This window comes from Pelodiscus sinensis, chromosome 11 (genome assembly GCF_052426305.1).
Source record: "Pelodiscus sinensis isolate ZL-2025 chromosome 11, ASM5242630v1, whole genome shotgun sequence".
Taxonomy (NCBI): Eukaryota; Metazoa; Chordata; order Testudines; family Trionychidae; genus Pelodiscus; species Pelodiscus sinensis.
The window spans coordinates 11,784,070-11,804,358 of record NC_143062.1 but is presented as its reverse complement, the minus strand read 5'-3'; the positions used below and the strand labels follow the sequence as shown (position 1 = coordinate 11,804,358).

Genomic DNA, 20,289 nt, shown 5'->3' with positions numbered 1-20,289 from the left:
TAGATAAAGGTCCTTTATGGTCTCTCAACCAAAAAGTTGTCCATGTTAGAAAACATAGACCCCCCCCAGACTTTTGGGAATATTAGTTGCTATTTGTAACTCAATAGTTAAATATGTAAGGGTATGTCTACACTAGCCCCCTAGTTCGCTCTTGGGAGGCTAATGAGGGTGCAAATGAAGCACGGGATTTAAATATCCCACGGTTCATTAGCATGTTCCCACCCGGTTGCAATTTTAGAAATTGACTAGCCCGAAGTAACTGCCTGCGACTACACGCGGCAGTGAAACGGGATTCTGAATTAAAGCCCTAAATTGAATTAGCTATTAAACCTCATTCCAGGAGGAATAACAGCTAATTTGATTTTGGGCTTTAATTTGGAATCCCGTTTCACTGCCGCATGTAGATGCGGGCAGTTACTTCGGGCTAGTCAATTTCTAAAATGGCGACTGGCCGGGAACATGCTAATGAAGTGTGGGATATTTAAATCCCACGCTTCATTTTCAATTTCGGTCACCCTCATTAGCCTCCCTAGATTGAACTAGGGGGCTAGTGTAGACATACCCTTAGTGATTATTTGTAAGGATTTCATTTCAGAAGCTTGTTATATGAATTTTATGAAGACATTGGTTACTGGATAATACATTCTCTGGCTATATTTTCTCCCTCCTTTTGCAATCTATAAAAATCCAAGTTTATAAAGCTTAACCCCCTTCTAAATGTGCTACTCAGCAGTAATTTTAATATGCTGGCATCTTCTATGTTAAGGAGCTTTCACGGTTGCTGTGAGTAGCTATAGTAGTCAATGCTGAGCTTATAATGGTAACAGCTGTATAAGGACTTTGATTTACCATGTGATGAATAGCAAATCTGAAATGTTTCTGGTTAGTATTCTGTTCAGCAGCAATCTGAAATTCCAAGGCTACTTTGTGGAAAATTATTTCATGTTGTCAAATCATTTCAGTCATAATAGCAAGACATAAAATAAGGTGGGGGTAATATATAGATTAGATAGAGCAAGTTGGTGCTGAATATTTCCATAGTCTTGACCACATTTTAATATAAGGATCCACCTTCCTCCCATGGGTGATCTTATAACTGCCTTGTGGCATCCACAGTAATTGATTTATATGGTCAATATTACACTATGCATCTTAATGAAGTTTAAGATCATCAGGAAGAAAGGAGGCACCAGCATCTTGAGTTGGGCACAGAATAGAATAGAGCTTCAGATAGAAACCCCTAACAGCTGGGACTCCAACTACTGCAAAGCAAGAATATGTGGGAAAACAAAGGGGAAACCTCTTCCTAAAAACAGGATATAACTGACCTAATGTCCACTACAGGAAGTTAATGATTACACTAGATCCCTTGTAACTGTTCACTTTATCAACTACTTAAAAATCTTTACCCTCTGACAGCAAAGATTTAATACCTGACCCACGGGTAGAATCTGGTGAATGAGCCCCTCCACCATTCACTCTTTAGTAATGGCATCTCTCCCGAGGGGCTGGGTTTAACAATAAAGTCTCATTACCAAAGTGTCACTTTCACACACTATATTACTGTTCCCTTAAGGTGCATCCACACAGCACCCTAAACTTGAAATAAGATATGCAATTTGCATTACGCAAATAGCATATCTTATTTCAAATCTATTTTGAAATAGCTTATTTTGAAATTTGGCACGTCTACACAGCACCAAATTTCGAAATAACGCTATATTTCGAGACATCTTGTGTAGATGCGTGGTAGCTATTTTGGGATGCCTCCAGTATCCCAAAATAGCTGTGTGGTGTAGATGGACCCTTACTGTTACATAAATAAAATAAATGTACAAAGTACATTGTGGTGCATTATCTTTGCTTTGATCATGCACTTGCAGAATCACAACATTCATCATCAGCAATAGTAATCCCTGTCATTAAGACAAGTGATGATTTTAGTGGAACAAATTAAAATTAAAATTAAATATCAAATGTGAAATACTTTGTGAAATACTTTATGAATTTGGTGACAATTTTGATTACCTTAAATCTCTTTCAGACTATTTCAAAGCTTGTAAGATGGATAGAGAGCAGAAATAGTGTGTATAACTTTTCTTTGGTAGGACAAAGTTTACAAATAAACTTTGCTCAAATTAGAACAGCTTTCTGCAGCTCTCCTTTGGGTTCTCCAGAGAAGAAGTATAACTAGGAATAAGAGATAAAATTAAGGAATTGAAAAATTTCAGGGAATATCAGGAAAAAATTAACAATGAAGTTAGTTAAACAATGGACTAGTCTCCAAAGCAATGTAAAAGCCCCATCCCTATGCAGCTTAAAACACGACTGGACAAATAGCTAGAAAATATGCTGTGAGGAGGATGGTCAAGGTGGCCTCAAAGCACTTTATGAATTTTCAGTTAAGGTTACTCACCAATTTAAAGGAGATAAAATATATGGATCTTCTTGGGACATGAATTCTGTGCATGCACAGAGATGCACAATCCTCCCAGGAGTCATGTACGCATGCTAATATTATAATAATAAGTGAAAAAGACCATGTCTAGTTGAACAGCATGGAAAGTTGAAAGAATCCAATTATCTTAAAATAAATGTTGGCCAAGATATTGGTGTGAACTCTAACCTAATAGGACCTTCTTCTCCATCTCACACATGTTTCTAATGTTACAATGCAATACATCAGGTCAAATTCATATGTAAGTGTGACTGGGTTCAAATGAGTGAACCAAATCCTGATCTTTCTTACATCAATATGAATCTACAGTAATCCAATTAACATCAGAGGAGAAGAATTGGGCCTAACGACTTCAAAAGTTACAGCAGGGATTTATTTGGTTTGTTTTATAGAAAAAAGATGAGAGAAGTTTGACACTGATTCAGAATACATCCTAGTCAAATATATGCCTTTCTGTGAATTTGTTGTGTTTTACATTCTAGTAAATGATTAAACTAAATTATGTGCTTACATTTAAACTGGAAATTCAATTCTACATTCTGAGCCTCTACAATTATTTATCTGTAAGACTGACACAAAGTATTACTCATGCCCTTCAGTTTTAGACTGAGTGTTTTTCTGTTAAAGCACTCTACATGACTAATCTGTTTTTCTGCTTATTCAAAAGCAAGAGATTATCAGAAAGCTAACCTGCTAGTGAATTCAAAACATATTGTTTTGTTTCCATCACTATGTTGAAAGTTGGCCTTTTTTAAAAAAGGCCATCGTGTGCTGTGTGTGATAGTGTATCAGTAAAATGCAGTGATGAACAGGTGGACACAGTACAGAATTTGTTCTATAGCACTGTGCAAAAAGAGGTTGAAGACATCTGTATATTCTGTTTTCAGTTGCGGACCTGCCTTGGTTAATGTAAGACAAAATGGGGTTAGGCAGCCTAGCATGTTTGCTATTAATAAAGTTATAATTGTGTGTCTAGTATAATAATTAATTCCATATCGGATGGGGGGGGGGGTGTTCAAAATGTTCTGTGCAATGTCCTATGCAAGAAATTCCTGACTTGCAGCAAAACACCTTCATGTAAATATCTGGTTTGTCTTGCTTAGATTTGAAGCTATATTATAGTACTGATCAGGCATCTTCAAATTGTGGCTAGTGAGCTGGATGTAATTTTTTTACAGTTAAAGTGCAGCTTGCAGAGCCTCTCCTGCATTGCCCCTCCCCCCCCCACTTCTCTGTCTACCAGACTGAGTGTGGCGGAGCTCCAGATTCTGCCCCAGAGGAGTGGTGAGAGTAGGAACTTCTTCCTTGTGGCGGGGTCCCTCTCCCTGAAGAGAGGTGGAAAGTAGAGTTTCTTTTAGCCCCATGCAGGGGGTCACAGCAGAAGACCCACACCCCCGCAGGTCTGCCCCTTAGAGCAAATTGAGCTCTCAAAACATCTGAAGATTTTTGTATGTGGCTCAGAGAGTCAGTAAGTTTGACCCCCCTGGTATAGTTATGTGCTGTGCTCTAACCACTCCCTGCTTAAATTACTTTTTCATTCTATTACAGTCAGGGGCCTGAAATCATCCATATGTTGTACCATATTAACTGGTTAATGCACTACAAAGGCAATTTCCCTGCCTTTGATATTCACATTTACACATCAAAATCTATGAATGGGACACATCCAGCCTGACTCAATTAGTGTCATTCACACTGGCCCTATAATTAACAGGTAACTGCTTTCATTGTTATATATGCTCTGGACTCTATAATTTCCACTCCAGCTCTTCTGATGAAGTGGGTTTTATCTATTAATGCGCATGATCTAATATATTTGTTAGTCTCTAAGCCCTGGTATACACTAGGGAGTTATTTCAAAGTGACTCCCCTTATTTTGGTATAAAAAGCGGAGCGTCCACACGACCAAGTCCATTATTTTGAAATAACTCCTGCTTTCCACAAGGAATAATGCTTGTTTCAAAATATCAGATAGGTAGCCCTGTAAGTCTGAATCTGCAAAAACAAAGAGAAGTCCTGTGGCACCTTATAGACTAAGGGTACGTCTACACTACAGCGCTAGTTCGAACTAACTTAGTTCGAATTAGTTAATTCGAACTAAGCTAGTTCGAACTAACGCATCTAGAACTAAAAACTAGTTCGAACTAGCGTTTTGCTAGTTCGAACTAGTAAGTCCACATTGAGTGGACTCTGAACAGGGCTTAAGGATGGCCGGAAGCAGTGCCGGCAGGGCATAAAAGGAGGACTTAGAGCATGGAGATGCTGTCTCAGGCTAGCCGAGGGCTGCGCTTAAAGGGTCCCGACCCCCACCCCGGACACACAGTTCTAAGGGGTGCCCCACTTGCAAAGAAGTTCTGGCTTGGAGTGCCCTGAGTGCCCACACTGGGCACATCACACCACTCGGCCATCAGCCCGGCTGCACTTGCCGCAGGCTGCCATCTGGGGAGAGGGAGTAATTGGGGGGCTGCAGGAGAGCTTCCACCCCCAGAAGCCCGCAGAGCCAGCCCAGTCCTCCCCATCGGGGGCTCGTACCCCATTCCTCCCTCACCTCCTTCCACTTACCCTTCCCTAGCCCCCCTTCTTATTGATGTACAAAATAAAGATAACGTTTCTTCCAACATTGACTCTGTCTTTATTGAAAAGAACTGGGGGAGACTGGGAAAAGGAGGTGGGAGAGGGGAAGAGAGAGGCTGGGAGAGGGGAGGGCAACTAACATGATCAGGGGTTGGGAACAGGTCCCAGATGAAGAAAGGCTACAGAGACTGGGACTGTTCAGCTTAGAAAAGAGGAGACGGAGAGGGGACAGGATAGAGGTCTCTAAAAGCAGGGGTTGGGTGGAGAGGGTGCATTCAGAAAAGTTCTTCCTGAGTTCCCATAAAGAAGGACTAGAGGACACCAAAGGAAAGGAATGGGTAGCAGGCTTGAAACTAGTAAGAGAAAGTTGTTGTTGTTGTTGACAAAGCAAATAGTTAACCTGTGGAACTCCTTGCTGCAGGAGGCTGTGAAGGCTAGAACTAGAACAGAGTTTAAAGGGAAGTGAGATAAAGTCATGGAGGTTGGGTCCATGGAGTCCTATTAGCCAGAGGGTAGGAGTGGTGTCCCTGCCCAAAGTTTGTGGAAGGCTGGAGAGGGATGGCACGAGACAAATGGCTTGGTCACTGTCTTCGGTCCATCCCCTCCAGGGTCCCTAGGGTTGGCCGCTGTCGGCAGACAGGCTACTGGGCTAGATGGACCTTTGGTCTGACCCAGGACGGCCATTGTAAGCTCAGGGCTCAGTGTCGGGGGTCTCAGTGGACCCCCTTGATTTTCATGCACACCTGGTCCTGGGTGGCCAGGCTGGCAGCTCTCCTGCCCTAGACGGCCACTTTCCTGTGCCTAGTGCGGAGATCGTGGACGAGGTCCACGATGTCCGCACTAGCCCAGGAAGGTGCCCGCCTCTTGCGGTCCAGGGCAAGCTCCCGGGAGCCGCCAGCCTGGTCCCGGCAAGAGGGGGTGGGCTGGGGGGCATCGGGTGGGTGGCTCTGTGCCGTGCCAGGTGCAGGGTCTGCTAGCTGGGTGCTGGCAGGCTTGCACCTGGCACGGGCACCGTAGCCAGCCCGTGCCCCTTTAAGGGGTCCGGGGCCGGGAGGGGGGCATAGAGTTTCCCTGGTGCTGGCCAGAGTGGCCACCAGGGAAACCTGGGGAGGGCTAGCCTCCCACTAGTTCGAACTAAAGGGCTACACAGCCCTTAGTTCGAACTAGCTAGTTCGAACTAGGCGTTAGTCCTCGTAAAATGAGGTTTACCTAGTTCGAACTAAGCGCTCCGCTAGTTCGATTCAAATTCGAACTAGCGGAGCGCTAGTGTAGCACCTATTAAAGTTAGTTCGAACTAACGTCCGTTAGTTCGAACTAACTTTGTAGTGTAGACATACCCTAACAGATTTATTAGAGCATAAGCTTTCGTGGGCAAAGACCCATTTCATCAGATGCATGTAGTAGAAATTCCAGAGGCAGGTATAAAAATACAGGCGCATGAAAAGAAGTGAGTACCAATCAAGAGGAAAGCCAGCGATAACGAGGTCAATTCAGTCAGAGATGAGGTGTCCCACTTATAGCAGCTGAAGGGCAGGTGTGAATCAGTGGCACCGCTACGAGCACCCACACGGCCCCACAATATGCCAACATTTTTATGGCTGACCTGGAACAATGCTTCCTCAATTCTCGGCCACTATCCTCCCTCCTCTACTTATGCTACATTGATGACATCTTCATCATCTAGACCCATGGGAAGGAGTCTCTGGGGGGGTATGTCTCCACGAGGCGTACAGCTAGTTTGGATTAGAAGCCTAATCCGAACTAGCTAGTCCGTGCCGCATCTAGCCGCGCGGCACGGGGTTCGAACTAACCAGCATTTAAAAATGGCACCGGCCGGCTTCATGCAAATGAAGCCCGGGAAATTCAAATCCCGGGCTTCATTTGCAACTGCGGATGACTACATTACCCCCGCTAGTTCGAACTAGCGGGGTAGTGTAGACATACCCGGGGTATGTCTACACTACAGCACTAATTCGAACTAACTTAATTCGAATTAGTTAATTCGAACTAAGCTAATTCGAACTAGTGCATCTAGACCTAAAAACTAGTTCGAATTAGCGTTTTGCTAATTCAAACTAGCATGTCCACACTGAGTGGACCCTGAACCGAAGTTAAGGCAGTGCCGGCAGGGCATCAGGTTAGGACTTAGAGCGTGGAGCTGCTATCTCAGGCTAGCCGAGGGCTGTGCTTAAAGGGACCTGACCCCCACCCCAGACAGACAGTTCTCAGGGGTTCTCCGTTTGCTTGTCTACCTTGATGAGGGACAGTAAAGCAGTCCTGACTTGGAGTGCCCTGAGTGCCCTCACTCGGCACATCACAGCACTCAGCCATCAGCCCGGCTGCACTTGTCGCAGGCTGCCATCTGGGGGGGTGAATCGGGGGGCTGCAGGAGAGCTTCCACCCCGAGGAGCCCGCAGAGCCACCCCAGTCCTTCCCATCGGGGGCTCGTACCCCATTCCTCCCTTACCTCCTTCCACTTACCCCTCCCTAGCCCCCCTTCCTGATGTAAAAAATAAAGGACACGTGTTCAAAAATAGAAACTCTCTTTATTTAACAAAACTGGGGGCGGGGATTAACCTCTGGGGAGACTGGGAAAAGGAGGTGGGAGAGGGGAGGGGGAAACCTGGGAGGAGGGAGCTGGAAGGGGGAAGCCAGGGGAAGAAGTAGAGGAAGTATAAAACTATGGTACGCCATATCTTCAGTACTGTGTACGGATGTGGTCTCCTCACCTCAAAAGAGATGTTTTGGCCTTGGAAAGGGTTCAGAAAAGGGCAACAAAAATGATGAGGGGTTTGGAACAGGTCCCATACGAAGAGAGGCTAAAAAGACTGGGACTTTTCAGCTTAGAAAAGAGGAGACTGAGGGGGCATATGATAGAGGTCTATAAAATCATGAGTGGTGTGGAGAGGGTGCATAAAGAAAAGTTCTTCATTAGTTCCCATAATAGAAGGACTAGAGGACACCAAATGAATTGAATGGGTAGCAGGCTTCAAACTAATAACAGAAAGTTCTTCTTCACAAAGCAAATAGTCAACCTGTGGAACTCCTTGCCACAGGAGGCTGTGAAGGCTAGAACTATAACGGAGTTTAAAGAGAAGTTAGATAAATTTATGGAGGTTGGGTCCATGGAGTGCTATTAGCCAGGGGATAGAAATGGTGTCCCTGACCTCTTGTTTGTGGAAGGCTGGAGATGGATGGCATGAGACAAATGGCTTGGTCATTGTCTTTGGTCCATCCCCTCCAGGGTACCTAGTGTTGGCTGCTGTCAGCAGGCAGGCTACTGGGCTAGATGGACCTTTGGTCTGACCCAGTACGGCCGTTCTTATGTTCTTATGGTCTAAGCTCAGGGCTCAGGGTCGGAGGTCTCACTGGACCAACTTGATTTTCATGCAAACCTGCTCCTGTGTTTGCATGTGGCCTTTGGTGGCCAGGCTGGCAGCTTATCCTGCCCTAGACGGCCACTTTCCTGTGCCTAGTGCGGAAGTCGTGGATGAGGTCCACGATCTCCGCACTAGACCAGGCAGGCGCCCGCCTCTTGCGGCCCCGGGCAGGCTCCTGGAAGCTTCCAGCCTGGTCCCGGGAAGAGGCGGAGGGCTGGGTGGCAGTGGGTGGCTGGCTCGTGCCGTGCCAGGTGCAGGGTCTGCTGGTTGGGTGCTGGCAGGCTTTCACCTGGCACGGGCACCGTAGCCAGACCGTGCCCCTTTAAGGGCTCCGGGGCCGGGAGGGGGGCAGATGAGTTTCCCTCGTTGTGCCCAGAGTGGCCACCAGGGCAAGCTGGGAAGGGCTAGCCTCCCACTAGTTTGAATTAAGTGGCTACACAGCCCTTAATTCGAACTACTTAATTCGAACTAGGCATTAGTCCTCGTAGAATGAGGTTTACCTAGTTCGAATTAAGTGCTCTGCTAGTTCGAATTAAGTTCAAACTAGCAGTTTGCATGTGTAGCACCTATTAAAGTTAATTCGAACTAATGGCTGTTAGTTTGAATTAACTTTGTAGTGTAGACATACCCTGGAAAAATTCAACCATGATTTCAACAGTTTCCACCCCACCATCAGCCTCAGCGTGGACCAGTCTACACAAGAAATCGACTTCCTGGACATTACAGTGTGAATAAATGATGGTCACATAAACACTACCCTATACCGAAAACTTACTCAAAGCTATGCCTACCTACATGCCTCCAGCTTCCATTCTGGACACACCACACGATCCATTGTCTACTGCCAAGCACTAAGGTACAACCTCATGTGCTCCAACTCCTCAGACAGAGAAAAACATCTGCAAGAGCTTCACCAAGCATTATTAAGACTACAGTACCCACCTGAGGAAGTGAGGAAACAGATTGACAGAGCCAGACGTGTACCCTGAAGCCTCCTGCTACAGGATAGGCCCAACAAAGAAAACAACAGAACATCACTGGCCATCACCTAGGGTATGTCTAGACTACATGGCTCCGTCGACGGAGCCATGTAGATTTGTTTTTTTGGCAAAGGCAAATGAAGCCGCGATCATTTAAATCACGGCTTCATTTACATTTACATGGCTGCCGCGCTGAGCCGATAAACAGCTGATCAGCTGTTTGTCCGCTCAGCGCGCTAGTCTGGACACTCCCCTGCCGACATCAAAGCTCTTTGTCGGCAGCCCCAGTAAACCTCATCCCACGAGGAATAACGGGGCTGCCGACAAAGGGCTTTGATGTCGGCTAGGGAGCGTCCAGACTAGCGCGCTGAGTGGACAAACAGCTGATCAGCAGTTTGTCGGCTCAGCGTGGCAGCCATGTACATTTAAATGAAGCCGCGATCATTTAAATCGCGGCTTCATTTGCCTTTGCCTACAACCCTAATCTACATGGCTCCATCGATGGGAGCTCAGCTAAAACCTCTCCAACACATCATCAGTGATCTACAACCCATCCTGGACAATGATTCCCCACTCTCACAGACCTTGGAAGTCCTCACCTACAGAGAGCCCGCCAACCTGAATCATCTTCTCACCAGCAACTATACACCACATCACAGTAACTCTAACTCAGGAACCAATCCATGCAACAAACCTCGGTGCCAACTCTGCCCACATATCTACACCAGCGACACCATCACAGGACCTAACCACATTACCCACACCATCACGGGCTCATTCACCTGCACATCTTCCAATATAATATATGCCATCATGTGCCAACAATGCCCCTCTGCATTATACATTGGCCAAACTGGACAGCCCCTATGTAAAAAAATAAACAGACACAAATCAGATGTCAGGAATGGTAACATACAAAAAACCTGTAGGAGAACACACCAGTCTCCCTGAACACACAGTAGCAGATTTAAAAATAGCCATCCTGCAAAAAAAATCTTCCAAAACAGACTTCAAAGAGAAACTGCAGAGCTACAAATCATTTGCAAATTTGACACTATCAGTTTAGGATTGAACAAAGACTGTGAATGGCTAGCCAACTACAAAAGCAGTTTCTCCTCTCTTGGGCTACGTCTACACTGGCCCCTTTTCCGGAAGAAGCATGTTAATTTCAGCTATCGTAATAGGGAAACCCGCGGGGGATTGAAATATCCCCCGCGGCATTTAAATAAAAATGTCCCCCGCTTTTTTCCGGCTTTTAGAAAAGCCGGAAAAGAGCCTCTACACTGGCCCCGATCCTCCGGAAAACTCGCCCTTTTCCGGAGGATCTTATTCCTACTTTTCAGACACCCAAAATTGCAAATGAAGTGGGGATTTAAATATCCTGTGCTTCATTTGCATAATTATGTTATGGCACTATTTCAAAATAGCACTATTTCGAAAGAAAAAAATGGGGTTATTTTGAGATAAACCCTTTCCTCGAAATAACCCTTAAAACTCATTTTTTTTTAAAGAAAGAAATCACTTGAAACACAAAGAGCTGAAGCAGTTGCAAGCTTCCCATTTATTCCATAATACAGATCTAACTAGAACCAGCCAGCACTGGAAGGGCTGATCCCAAATGATCTAACTCAGTTACTATAACAACACAAGATCTATATCTACGACAGCCCAATATACAACAGCTGGATTAAAATGGTTAATTATGTACATTATTTATAGAACTTCATGAATTCACATGGCATTGTGCAAAGTCTAAATATATAGAGCACAGGGAGCTCATGGAAGGATATCTAGAGTGTCCATCTTTGAGGTGTTGGAGGACTTGTAAGAGAAACTCCTTAAAGAAAACAGTGCATTACATAATACATTGTGAAGTGGGGCAGTGTCTGTTTCCTACTTCACAGGAAATTAGAAATAGTCACTGGCATGTTTAAGTGGCAAAATAAGGCAAAATAGGGGGAGGTGTTTGCTTCCAGAGCCTGAGACACTGTTGTGACTGAAAATGCAATGTGAGGCATAGCTGCAGACACTGTGGCTTTTGTTTGAGTCAGACCACTTCAGCTCTGGAAATCAACATCTGTGTATCGAGCCAGACTCTTTATTTTAGCGGTTTCTTGATTGTGAGGTATTTTGCCACTGAAATAATTGCCAAAGCACATGCTGAACAAAGACTTGGAAGTAAACCATCAAGCAATTTGATGCTTAGTCAAAACAAACAGATGAACAAAAAAACCCCACCAAAAATGTTTATTAATGACAAGGCCATTAATAAGCTGGGGAAAGTAATCTGGTACTGAAAGAGGCGGTAGAGCCCCTTTTCTCATTACTTATCTTTTGGAGCTTGTCCAGAAGTACTGATTGAACCTCTCTGGTCCAGCACCTTCAGGACCTGACCGGTGCTGAACAAGGGCATTTGCTGGACCACGGGAGGTCAACCACAGCCCAGGGGCTCTGATGCTGGCCCCAGGGTCCCAGCCACTGAGACACATTCCCACCACCAACCATCGGTCTCAACTTCTGGTCCCTAGCTGGACCACTGCAGCTGCTCCCTGCTGTGGTGTCAGCTGGAGGCAGTGAGGGGTGCAGACAGGGATGGACACGTGGCTAACTAAAATCAGGCTGGGCAGGGATTCTGTTGGACCAGAGAGTGCCACCTAGAGAGGTTCAGGCCCACTCTTATCAAATCTAGTAAGAGGATCAAACTCCTGGACCTGACCTATATTAAAGAGGTTTTTATGAAAATAATCCACCATTGTTACCACTGGAGAAGGTCCATGGGTATTAGAGATGGGAATCCTAGTAAATGTGGTCTTGAAAATTGCTTAGCTGTGTCCTGAGCAGGCTTAGCCAATGTGTTACCAGCCGTGGTGGCTGTGGACACCCACCTTTGCTACTGCTGGGGAAGTGTTTGCAAAAGAACCCGACTGTCAACAGCCTCTGATTCTGTCATCCGTGTAAACGTGCATGGAGATGTTTATAGTCAAAAGAGCAGGGCAGAGAAGATGGTTTTATCTGTCCCAGCCAGAGCTTCCTGATACACAATACTGGGATTAAAACCCTGCCTCTTACCCAGTGACATTGATGGGAGGAAATGCTTGGCCATTTCAGCCAGTTTTCTTCTTTACATTGTTACCCTCTGTAAACAGGACTGCTGAACTGAAAAAAAAATCAACATAAGAACATAAGAACGGCCATACTGGGTCAGATCAAAGATACATCTAGCCCAGTATCCTGTCTGCTGACAGTGGCCAAAACCAGATGCCCCAGAGGGAGGGATCACAACAAGTAATCCTCACATGATCCCTCCCTCTAGAGAAACAGAGGCTAGGAACACCATTCCTACCCATCCTGGCTAATAGCCATTGATGGACATAACCTCCATGAATCTATCTAGCTCTTTTTTGAACCCTTTTAAAGTTCTGGTCTTCACCACATCCTCTAGCAAGGTGTTCCACAGTTGATTGTGCCCTGTGTGAGGAAAGACTTCTTTTTGTTTGTTTTAAACCTGCTACCTCTTAATTTCATTTGGTGACCCTTATTTCTTATGTTATGGAAACAAGTAAATAACTTTTCCTCATTCATTTTTCCACACTAGTCATGATTTTATAGACCTCTATCAACTCTGCATGCTGGATAAATAATGCCTTTCTAATATTTGCAGGAGGTTTGAGTTGGGATTGGTTTGCTCCTGGGTGGAGGTTACAGCAAGGGAGTAGTGCAAGTTATTGGATTTTCCTGTACAATGTTCCACATTGTGACTGACTTACTAGCCAGCTCCCATTGCAGCTGGATAACCAGTTAGTGGCCAGCTGCACACATACCTAAGCAGCTCTGTGTTATTCATTGGGTCTCCCAGCTCAGCAGCAAAGGCTTATGTGGCAGCTTACGAGAAAAAGTTCCCATTAGCCCACTCTCCAGAAGCCAAGGGAAAGATCTCCTCTTGAGATCCCGTGTCCTTCTAGTGCCTACCAGCCTCCTACCTTACTCTTCTTTCCTCACCTTTAACTCTTCCCTGCTGATGGGTTGATTGTTCTCATTAGCTTGTCAGCCTCCTAACTGCTTGAGCCATTCTGCATCCATCTCCCAATTAAGTCCACTCCTGGACTTAATAGTTGGTACCTTAGCAACCATCATGTTGGGTCAGCTGTAGTTCCTTGCACTGTGTGACAGGGTGTCAAGTTGACATAGAAGCAGCTCCATGGTTGCAGCAAGATTGGTTGCAAAATAATTACATTATGATACCTAAACTTGTTATGTTGCTGGTCATTCTAGTGTTGCTGCCACTTGCCTCAGCACCATGGAGGCTGCTGTGTGTTGACCCGAATGTTGGTGTGTCCTCTCGTTAGCTGTGTAGATGCAGCCAAACCCACTGCAGGATGTTGGCATGTTATCAAAATCATAGAAGATTAGGATAGGAAGAGACCTCAGGAGACCTCAAAGCAGGACCATCCCCAACTATATCACCCTAGCCAGGGCTTTGTCAAGCCTGGCCTTAAAAACCTCTAAAGATGGAATCTCCCTAGATAACCCATTCCAGTGCTTCATCACCTTCTTAGTGAAATAAGTTTTTTTTCCCCTAATATCCATCCTAGACCTCCCCCCCTTCAACTTGAGACCGTTGATCCTTGTTCTGTCATCTGTCACCACTGTAGTTCTCCAAATTCTCCTCCTTCCCTTTTAAAAAGATGGGCACTATATTTGACTTCTTTCAATCATCCAGGACCTTCCCTTACCGCCATGAGTTTTCAAAGAATAATGGTCAATGGCTCTGCAATCACATCAGCCAACTGTCTCAGTACCCTTGGCTGCATTAGGTCCAGCCCTATGGTCATGTGCATGCCCAGCTTTTCTAAATAGTCCTTAACCTGTTCTCTCACCATTTCACAACCTACATGGTTTAGGTTGCATTTGGCAGAGTCACATTGAAAAGGCCAAAGATGGTGATTTCCTTAGAGTACTGTTACGCTCCTGGATTCCCAATTCACCACCAACAAAACATCAGCCCACAACATGGAGACCTTGGACGTGCATTTTCAGTCTTCAGATCGTGTAGGATCAATGGCAAGTAGAAGTGAACCAGTCAGACACAGTCAGAAGGAGTGGTGCTTCAACCTTCCAGGATGGAAATCTGACCCTCAAACAAATAATGGATGTATAAACTTTTGGTTGCGTAAGCTATTACCAATTTGTTCAGATGCCAATCTGCCCGACTCAAAAGTTTGCCAGTGATACTTGCTTATATGTTCCAAAAAGACCGAAACGCAGTGTCACCTGTTCTGCCTCACTCATGTATAGGACATCAAGCAGTCCGTAGTGACAATAATCCAGTGTGGACATCACATATCCCAGTTACTGAGCTTTTATCTAGTTACACCTGTGACTCTCAAATGCTACACGACGAATAGAGAAAAGAATGACTTACAAGCACTCGTTGGCACATTTAAATCTTCATTCCATCAGTGCTGCGAGTCTACATGAGTGCTCAGGAAAAGGGGAAACAATAGCTCTAGCTCAGCTGGTCTGTCTAGTGAAGAGAGAAGGCAATAAAATCTTAGACAGTATAAAAAGAAGGAAATGAACAAAGAAGTGTTTCAGGAAGAGAACGGTGACCTTGTGAAACTCACTACCAAGGGCAGGGAGCAACAGAAAACAGTGGCTTGGCATTGTCCAAAAGAGAGAGCCTGCAAGGGCAAATTAGTTTAAGATGATTAATTGCAAGATCAGTATTTTTGAGCCACTGCTATAGAAATCTATTGAATAGTATTTCAATGACAAGTCCCTCTACAAGGGCTGCAGATCACAACAAGCTGTCTGAAGGGCACTGCCTATCGTTGCTATGGCATATACATTTCTGACTATAAACTTCAAACCAATTGCTTTTGTAGCTTTATAACATATATGAATGTCTTTGATGTAGTTCATCTCCCCATAAAGCATCAGACAGTGCATTCATATAAGCACCAAAACAATTCACAATTAATGTTACGAATACCAAAGGAATACATAATGATTTTCCACTTATTGCAGAGTGCTGCAGCAATTAACTTGTATGGTATGTCTGTGTTATACAATTAGATCTAGGAAGCTAATGACTATTTAGATGGTAAATGGGGAAAATACCATTAAAATTGCTTTTTAGTTCTACTGGGCAGTAAAACCAGGTTTATTCCATCAGCAACGATGTTGGGGAATAACAAAGCAGTGGGAGGGGTAGCCTTCTCACATGGTGCCAGACATCAGATGTTAGCATATGCACACAATGGTGCAACTGAACTGATTTTGTACTATTGCCTGCTGTTACGGTCACTCCTGTTTTTGTGAAAGAAATATTGATCTGCGGCAGAAAAAAGAATATTAGACAAGAAAAAATGAACATTCCAAAGTGGTCGGAAAAGTCATTTTCTCTATCTTGTAGGAAAGTTTCACGGTTGATCTGGTAACCTCTCAGACTTTGTCTAATGTCATCAGCTGGAAATAGTCAACTTCGCACTTCTTTCACCATCTGGACTAGGAAAGCAGGTCATGTTTGAAAGCCGGGTAACATGTTTTTAAACATTGTTTGACATCGAGAGGTGACACAGTTTAACGCCTCTAAAAAGTGTTAGCTGGTTGTTGTTGGCCCTAAGGTTGAGGGGAGAGCCCTCATTCCCGAAGAAGTCTCAGGCACGTTCTTTGGAACAGGGCTAAAAATGATTTAGTCCAGGCTGTAATCATGGGTTAAACATTTACCACATTATTTGAGAAACTGATGGGGGCAGGGAGGGTACCCACTACTGACAACCAATGTTAGCAATGGGTTATTTCTATATTATTGGGTGGGTGCTCTGGAGGAGACACAGAATTGGGCTTTGATGCAATAAACTTGCAGCTTTCTATGCTTTGTAGACAATATTGATAGGTGGTTCCCAAAAGTCCTCCTACAGTGCCCTCGATAGTAGTCTCTTGCCCTCTTCTGGGGGTTTTACCAGCAGTCCTGTGTCTCTGCTGTCTCCTCCAAGCCTAACCCCTCTGTCTCAGGGGCAAGCCACAGTCTGTATGGGCCACTCCCTCCTCCTAGGAGGGTATCAGCAGTTCTCCATTTCACCTGCCACTGTGGCCAACTGTGGCCCCAAAGTCTAGCCCCTTACCTCAGAGGCAAGCCACAGTCTGTGTCAGCTGCAACTTGGTGGCAAAATGTGGTGCAAGGGGAAAGGAGAAGACTCAGGCCCTCCCACTACTCTGGGTCCCCACCCAGGGACCCTCCGACAACAGCCTTGTTCTTCCCTCCTCTACTCCCCTTCACTGCCTTCTATTCCCTGGAGCAATTCAACTGTGACCCTTTGCATCCTCTGGGCCCTTGTAGCAAGACCTACAGCCGGGCAGGTATCAGCCTGGAGCCTCTCTCTAGCCCCCCTGAGCCTGCCCAGCAGTGCTCTCCCAAAGTGCTTCTCTGGAACCAGGTCCTGCATCTTTCCCAGTCAGGGTCTAACTGCCTGCTCTCTGCTCCTTTTATACACAGCTGCCCCAGCAAGCTGCACCCTGACTGGCTTCTTAAAAACTCCTCTTCAATTGGCCAGGGCTCTGGGCAGACTCCCTCCTGCCTTCTTTAACCCTTCTGGCCAGTGTGGGGTAGTCACCCTATCACACAGCCCAGTGGACCTGGCAACCTTACAGCCATTAATGTTGCCTGACAACATTAGTAGCCCTGAGATAAGAGGGGAAGTAGGATAACAGGAGGAATCACAAGGAGGGTGCAACAAGGACAGGCAGAGGAGAAAAGGAGGAGGAGTTGCACTGCATGTAAGAGAGCAGTAGGACTGCTCAGAGCTCCAGTATGAAATTGGAGAAAAGCTGTTGAGATTCTTGGGGTTAAGATTAGAGGTGGGCGCAACAAGAGGGGTGTCATGGTGGGCGTCTGCTATAGACCACCAGTCTAACAGAAGCCTCCAGATCACAAGCCCTGGTTCTCATAGGGGATGTCAATCACCATGACATCTCCTGGAAGAGCAATACAGCAGAGCACAGACAAACCAGGATATTTTTGGAATTTGTTGGAGACCACTTCCTGGTGTAAGTGCAGAAGGAATCAACCAGGGATAATATTGCTCTTCACCTGCTGCTCAACTGGTAGGGGATGTAGAAGAAGGTGGCAACCTGGGCAGCAGTGGCCCAGTGGGATGGCGAAGTTCAGGGTCCTGGCAAAAAGAAGAAAGGAGACCAGCAGAATACAGACTTCATTTCCCTTGGAAAACTGATGAGCAGAATCCCCTGAGAGGCTAAAATGTGGGGAAAAGGAGTCCAAGAGAGTTGGCTGTATTTTAAAGAAGCCTTATTGAGGGTACAGGAACAAACCGTTCTGATGTGCAGACAGAATAGCAAACATGGCAGGCGACCAGCTTGGCTTAACAGAGAAATTGTTGGTGAATTTAAACACAAAAAGGAAACTTACAAGAAGTGGAAACTTGGACAGATAAGGAGGAGTGTAAATACATTGCTTGAGCACGCTGGGGTGTAATCAGAAAGGTTAAAACACATAGGAGTTGCAGCTAGAAAGTGATGTGGTAGATAACAAGAAGGGTTTCTCCCAGTTTGTTAGGAGCAAGCAGGTTAAGGAAATTGTGAGACCCTCACCGAATGGGGACGGCATCATTACAGATGATGTGGGAAAAGCTGAAGTACTCAATGCTTTTTTTTCCTCTGTCTTCACGGACAAGGTCAGCTCCCAGACTATCAACTGGGCAGCACAATGTGGAAAGGATGTGAGCAGCCCTCAATAGAGAAAGAAGAGGGCTAAGTACTATTTAGAAAAGCTGGACATACACAAATCCATGGAGCCAGATCTAATGCATCCAAGAGTGCTGAGGGAGTTGGCTGGTCTGATTGCAGAGCCACTGGCCATTATCTTTGGAAACTTATGGTGATTGATGGAGATCCGAATGATTGAAGGAAGGCAAATATAGTGTCCATCTTTTTAAAGGGAAGAAGAAGAATCTGGTGAACTACAGACTGGTCAGCCTCACCTCAGTCCCTGGAAAAATCATGGAGCTGGTCCTCAAGGAATCCTTTCTGAAATACTTGAAGGAGAACAAGGTGATCAGGAATAGTCAACAAGGGGTCACCAATGGCAAGTCCTGCCTGACCAATCTACTTGCCTTGTATGACAACTGTCTATGTAGAGAGGGGGGACACAGTGGGAGGAGGGCTAGCTCAGTGGGTTTGAGTATTGGCCTGCTAAACTCAGGGTTATAAGTTCAATCCTTGAGGAGGCCATTTAGGGATCTGGGGCAAAATCTGTCGGGGATGGTACTTGGTCCTCCTGTGAAGGCAGGGGACTGGACTTGATGACCTTTCAAGGTCCCTTCTGGTTCTAGGAGATAGGCATCTCCATTTATTTATTTTACCTTAGCTCTAGCAGAACTTTTGATACCGTCTCCCACAGTATTCTTGCCAACAGGTTAAGGAAGTATGGCTTATATGAATGGAATGTAAGGTGCATAAATAGCTGGCTGGATCGTCAGGCTCAGTGTGTAGTGATCAATGGCTCAGTGTCTGGTTGGCAACTGATATCAAGCAGAGTGCCCCAAGGGTCAGTTCTGGGGCTGGTTTTGGTCAACATCTTCACTGATGATCTGGATGATGGGTTGGTTTGCACCTCAGAAAGTTCACAGATGACATTGAGGTAGGGGAAGAGGTAGATACTCTGGAAGGTAGGTTTAGGGTCCAGAGTGACCTAGACAAATTGGAGGATTGGTCCAAAAAAAATCCGATGAGGTTCAACAAGGTCAAGTGTAGAGTCCTGCACTTGGGATGGAAGAATCCCAAGCACTGCTACAGGCTGGGGACTGACTGGCTAAGTGGCAACTCTATAGAAAAGGACCTGGGGAGTAGAGTGGACAGCATTCTGACCATGAGTCAGTGTGCCCTTGTTGTCAAGAATGCTAATGGCATAGTGGAGCATTGCCAGCAGATAGAAGTGATTATTCTGGTGAGTCCACATCTGGAGTATTGTGTCTAGTTTTGGGCCCTCCACTCCAGAAAAACTGTGGACAAATTGGAGAGAGTCCAACAGAGGGCAACACAAATGTTTATGAGGATGGGGCATATGACTTATAAAGAGAGGCGGAGAGAACTGGGACTACTTAGTCTTCAGAAGAGAAGAGTGAGGGGGGATTTGATAGCAGACATCCACTATCTAAAGGAGGATTCCACAGAGAATGGAGCCAGGCTGTTCTCAGTGGTGGCAGATGACAGAACAAGGAGCAATGGTCTCAAAATGCAGTGGGGAAGGTCTAGGTTGGATATTAGGAAAAACTACTTCAATAGGAGAGTGATGAAGCACTGGGATAGGTTACCTAAGGAGGTGGTTGGAATCTCCATCCTTAGAGCTTTTTATAGTCAGGCTTGACAAATCGCTGGCTGGGATGGTTTAGTTGACATTGGTCCTGCTTCGAGCAGGGGGTTGGACTAAATGGCCCCCTGAGGTCTCTTGCAATCCTAATTGATTATGATTCTCAGTCTGAAGGATCTCTTGAATGTTTTGCAGGCTTAATGGCATGCACCTATGAATTCCAATCAGCCTAAATGTTTGATACATTTCATCCCACACATTTGGATTCGAGAACTTCATACAGGTAGCAAAATACTATTACCGCAATAATGTGTAATAGGCACCGGAGTAAGATTTGGCTGTAAGTCTGGAAACACTGAAGACCCAAGAATATTTATTAACAATTATTTTGTTAATGCGACTGAAAGCCACACTGACCTCACAATTATCCGAGTTATCAATCAAGAAGCCAGTTCCACAACTGAATGCAGAAGAGCAGTCCCATTGAATTCAGCTGGACTATATACCCAAATATAGGTTTGGGTCTCCAATGAGCTGCTTCTTCTATCAAGCATATTCCTAGTTGTATTT

At 45.3% G+C, this 20,289-nt stretch overlaps 1 non-coding gene across 1 annotated transcript; it reads right to left on the bottom strand.

The window, feature by feature from the left end:
- Nucleotides 1–9,600: 9,600 nt before the first annotated feature.
- Nucleotides 9,601–9,791, bottom strand: LOC142831025 (small nucleolar RNA SNORD17). Its single transcript, XR_012906615.2, has one exon. It is a non-coding gene; the product is annotated as a small nucleolar RNA SNORD17 (small nucleolar RNA).
- Between the last annotated feature and the right edge of the window lie 10,498 nt (nt 9,792–20,289).